Consider the following 6,007-nt stretch of genomic DNA (forward strand, 5'->3'; position numbering starts at 1 on the left):
CTTTAAGTATTTGGGATAATTCATCAGTGACACTATTGAACCTGGCTTTTTCTTTGTGGGAAGGTTTTTAATGAACAATTTCATGTGTTTATTATAGGTCTATTCATATTTTATCTTATTGAGTCAGTTTCCAAAGTTTGTGGTTTTTTAATATACATTATGTTTTAGAACAGATTTTGGTTCATAAAAAATTGAGTGAATAGTACAGTTTCTGTAAACCCCTTCATGATTTCTCTTATTATTAACATCTTGCATTAGTATGGTATATTTCCTACAATGATGAACTAATATTAATACATTATTGTTAACTAAAGTTCATAATTTAGATTAGAGTTCACACTTTGTATATTCTATGAGTTTTGAGAAATGTATAATGACATATATCCACAATTATAGCATCATACATAGTATTTTCACTGTCCTGTCATCTTCTCTGCTCTGCCTTTACATCCCTGCCTATTCCCTAACCCCTAAAAATCACTGATCTTTTTACTATCTCCATATTTGCCTTTTCCAGAATGTTGTGTGGTTGGAATCATACAGTATGTAACCTTTTCAGATTGGCTTCTTTCACTTAGGAATGTACATTTAAAATTCCCCCATGTCTTTTGTGGCTTAATAACTCATTTCTTTTTTTATCAACAAATAATATTCCTTTGTATCCATGTATGACTATTTATTCATTCACCTGGTGAAGCATACCTTGGTTGTTTCTAAGTTTGGGCATTTGTGAATAACATTGCTTTAAAAGTTGTGTTCAGGTCTTAAAACTTTTTTAAAAATTTTATTTGCTTATTTTATTTTTGGCCGCGCTAGGTCTTTGTCACTGTGCGTGGGCTTTCTCTAGTTGCAGCAAGTGGGGGCTACCCTCCAGTTGCAGTGCATGAACCTCTCATTGTGGCAGCTTCTCTTGTTACAGAGAATGGGCTCTAGGGCGCGGGTTTCGGTATTGTGTCGTGTTGGCTCAGTGTTTGCAGCTCGAGGACTAGAGAGAGCAGGCTCAGTAGCTGTGGTGCATGGGCTTAGTTGGCTGCGGCATGTGAAATCTTCCCAGACCAGGGATCGAACCTGTGTCCTCTGCATTGACAAGCAGATTCGTAACCACTAGACCACCAGGGAAGTTTCATGTGCAGCTTTTGGGGAGAGATGTTTTCAATTCACTTGGGTAAGTATTAGGAAACAAAATTGCTGAATCATGTAATAACTGTGTTTAGTTTCTACCAGTGTCCTCCAAAATGACTGGACCATTTTTGCCTTCCCACCAGTATTGAGAGTCTTTGTTGCTCCACATCCTTACCAGCATTTGGTGTTGTCAGTTTTTCTGATCTTAGCCATTCTAATAGGTGTGTAGTGATATTTAATATTTTTTTACACATATTTGTTAGTCATTTACATTTCTTATTTGAATCATCTAGCCAGAACCTAAGATTTCATCAGAGACACACATAAAATCAGGATGTCTGACATTAGTAAAAATCCTCAATAATGTTTTATTTAGAAAAATAGCTTATAACAGGGCATATTTGGAATAGAATTCATTCTTGGGTGAAAAATATGAGCAACATAGAAAATTTGCAATTAAGAGAAATTCATTTCACCAGTAAAAATACCTTTCAAATCTTCAGGAAATAATGGATATTTATTTAAACAAGTTTTATTTAAGTAATTCCTCTGGGACTTTGTCTCTTAGTAAGAAAGCATACAACTATAAACACATTCTGTGACTTTATGACCTTAAGTTTCTTTCATCCTTAGTATATGAATAAAGGAATCTGGACTGTGTCTATACCTCAACTGTGTTATGCTGACTCAAAGCAATAGATTTGACCAATGTACAGTCAAGTGTAACAGAGATTTTGATTTTGATTACAAAATTTCGTCAACTCTGTTATCATTCCTGCACCAAGAAATTGCAAATTCGTTTACTATTACTTGTCACTTCACACTTGGCATCATCACATTATAAGCAGTTATCAGGAATATAATTACCAGTATTTACACATTTACATTTACAAGAAGAGTTCTTTTCTTTCTCTCATTACACCGCTGCCCAGTCTTTTATTTGTTCTAACACTGAACTTAACCCTTTAAAAAAATGTGAGGTAAGTTTCATGAACATTTCCATGCATAGAGATCTATAAAAGTGAACTACAGTCTTAATTGGCAACCTTGTAAAAACCACTGGTTTGCATGAAGGATAGTAAAGGTTCCTGAAAGCTGAACATAATCTGTAGAAAACCTAGCCCTACACCTCCTTGCAGGTTTTACCTTTGAATAATTCTCCCACAAGCAGCGCTAAATCATTACCCATCATGGTTTACAGCTCTATGGAGAAGGCTTTTGAGACAAATACAAATTTGTCTCACAGCATTAATGTTTAATGTCTCATAAACTATTGTCAGGATAAAATTCTCTTTTCTTTCTAACTTGCAGTTTTATCCTTTTTCTATTTAAACTCTCTCTGAAGGTGGCTACTGCTCATCAAGTTCATTTACATTCTGACAACTATTATTAATAAAGGGTATGGGGCTTGTGTTTTCAACTCCAGTGGCAAACTTTTAGTGTCATTTAATTGACCTATCAGCAGCACTTGCAGAGATAACTACTCCTTCCAAGTTGATATCCTTTATTCACTTGGCTTTCAATAAACTGCATTATTCTACCATCCTTTTTTTTTTTTTTTCCTGCTCCCTCATTAGCTCTTCCATCTGCCTTATTTTATGGATTCTCTTTCTCTACTCCCACTTCCATTAAATGCCAGAGTGGGCTTATCCTTAGTTCTATTTTCTTCTCTATCTACATTTTCTTTTTGGTAGGTGATATCATCCCTTGATTTTAAACATCATCTACATATCAATGCCTCCTAAATTTGTATATTTATTATAGACCTGTTCCTTGGGCTCCAGATTGGTATATTCCACTACCTACTTGGCATCTTAAACCTAACACACTCAAAATTGGGCTCCTGATTCTACCCCCTTCAACCCAAATTGTCTTTGCTCAGTGTGTCCCATTGTCATAAATGGTACCAACATTCACCAGTTGTCCAGGCCAAAATCCCTGGAGTCATTCTTGACTATTTCCTCTCATGACCCACATACAACTTATTAGCAAATCCCATGGGCTCTACCTTTAAAATGTGTCTAAAAGTTCACCACCTTTCACCATTTCCAACACTTCAACCCATGTCCAAGCCGCTATTATCTCTTTAATAGATCATTGCAATAGATTTCTTGCTAGTTCTCTTGTTTACACTCTTATTCTCTGAGAGTCTATTCTCCATACAATATCCAGATTACACTTTCTGCCATTAACTGAATTTTATCCCCCTAAAATCCATATGTTGAAGGCCTAAAGTGTGTGAAAGTTGCTCAGTCGTGTCCAATTCTTGGCGATCCCACGGGCTGTATGGTTCCTGGAATTCTCCAGGCCAGAATACTAGAGTGGGTAGCCTTTTCCTTCTCTAGGGGATCTTCCCAACTCAAGGATGAAACCCAGGTCTCCCACGTTGCAGGTGGATTCTTTACCAGCTGAGTCAGCAGGAAAGCCCAAGAATACTGGAGTGGGTAGCTTGCCCCTTCTCCAGCAGACCTTCCCAACTCAGAAACTGAACTGGGGTCTCCTGCATTGCAGGCAGATTCTTTACCAGCTGAGCTACCAGGGAAGCCCTTAACCCCCAATATAATGGTATTTGGATGAGGACTTTGGGAAGTAGTTAGGCTTAGATGAGGTCTTGAGGATGGGGTCTATGTAATGGGATAAATGCCCTTATAAGAAGAGACACCAGAGAGCTTGCTTCTTCTTCTTCTTCTTCTTCTTCTCTCTCCCTCTGCCCTATATGCTTAGAGGAAATGCCATATAAAGACTTAATAAGAAAGTAGCTGTCTGAAATCCAGGGAGAGAGTTCTCATTAAACACCTACCCTACTGGCAACTTGGTCTTGGATATCCAGTCTCCAAAACTGTGAGACATTGATTCCTGTTGTTTAAGTCACCCAATCTGTGCTATTTTGTTATGGTGGCCTGAGATAACTAAGATAGCATCCAAAAATACATAAATGATATCATGTAATTTTCCTGCTAAAATTTTTCAAATAACTTTCTATAATTTATAAAATAAAGTCCAAAGATTTTGCTAGAAGGAAATGGCAACTGACTCCAGTATTCTTGCTTGGAAAATTCCATGGACAGAGGAGCCTGGTGGGCTACAATCCATGGAGTCACAAAGAGCTGGACACAACTTAGCGACTGAGCACACATGTAGGATTCTATGGTCTTCTCAGGTGGTGCTAGTGGTAAAGAACCCGCTTGTCAATGCAGGAGCTGTAAGAGACACGGATTCGATCCCTGGGTTGGGAAGATCCCCTGGGAGAGGGCATTGCAACCCACTCCAGTATTCTTGCCTGGATAATCCCATGGGCATAAGAGCCTGGCAGGCTATGGCCTATAAGGTAGCAAAGAGTTGGACACAACTGAAGCTACTTACCACACATTCGTAAGATTCTATATGATCTAGATCCCTGCTGCTTCTCTGATAACTCTTACCAGGCATCCCCTGGCTCACTACATTCCAGTCACTCTGGCTACTTTGCTGTTGCTAGGTTACCACAAATTCTTCCTTCCTCCATCCTCAGATTTTGCACTTGCTGACCCTGTCCCTCTTCTTCCCACCAGTGGCATTACTAATGTTTTACCTTTATGTTGTTCTCAAATGTAAACTTCTCAAAGATGTCTTTTTCTCTAAAATAACCACATCTTTACCCCATTACATTTTGTCCTCTTATCCTGATGTTTTTTATTTATAAACTTATCATTAACTGATATCATCTATCTCTCATTTATGATCTTTCCCCCCACTAGATGATGTTTCATGAGGGTAAGAGGTGACTATGTTTTCCTGACTATGTAGATTTGTATGTGGTAGATATTTGATAAGTAGTCAATGGATAAATAAACAAGCTTGATCTCACAATCACTGCTCTCTTCTGGCTCTTTTGTTTAACTCTGAAAGTTAGAGTAAGGAAAGGATGACTTGGAGTGACTTTAAAAGTCAAACAAGAGAAATATAATTGGAAATTCACTTTTAGTATAACAGAATACCAACCTTTTAAATTTGATGTTTCCACACACAGGTAACTGCTCTGCTTTTTGCCCTGACAAAGTACATGCTAGTGGTTAGGAAGTCTTCATGGTTTATGATGAAGTAGTCATCTGATTGGCTTCCCAGGTGACTCAGTGGTAAATAATCTGCCTGCCAATGCAAGGAGATGCAGGTTTGATCCCTGGATCCAGAAGATCCCCTGAAAGAGGAAATGGTAACCCATACCAGTTTTCTTTCCTGGAGAAGCCCATGGACAGAGGAGCCTGGCAGGCTACAGTCCATGGGATCACAGAGTCAGACATGACTAAGTAGCTGAGCAAGTAAGCACACATACAACCATCTGTGGAAGTGAATACCTGTAGAAGTGAATTTGAATCTTGTTTAATTTTCTATTTAGGCTACTCCTGTGATTTATTCATTCAACAAATATGGATCATTTAGGGAAAAAGGCATATCCAACTCTTTGTGACCCATGGACTATATAGTCCATGGAATTCTCCAGGCCAGAATACTGGACTGGGTAGCCTTTCCCTTCTCCAGGGGATCTTCCCAACCCAGGGATTGTAAACAGGTCTCCTGTTTGAAACAAAGACAAATAAGATCCAGTCCATGCCACTGAGAAACACAGTCTTATGGGGATGAACACATAATAGGATAATTTCAATATAATGTAATATGTGCTGTTCTTAGTTGCTTAGTCGTGTCTGACTCTTTGCGACCCCCTGGACCCTGCCAGGTTCCTCTGTACATGGGAATTCTCCAGGCAAGAATACTGGTGTGGGTTACTGTGCCCTTCTCCAAGAGGTCTTCCCAACCCAGGGATCAAACCCAGGTCTCCCATGTTGCAGGTGGATTCTTTACCATCTGAGACACCACAGAAGTCCAAGAATACTGGAGTGGGTAGCCT

Source organism: Dama dama, chromosome X (genome assembly GCF_033118175.1).
Source record: "Dama dama isolate Ldn47 chromosome X, ASM3311817v1, whole genome shotgun sequence".
In the NCBI taxonomy this organism is placed as follows: Eukaryota; Metazoa; Chordata; class Mammalia; order Artiodactyla; family Cervidae; genus Dama; species Dama dama.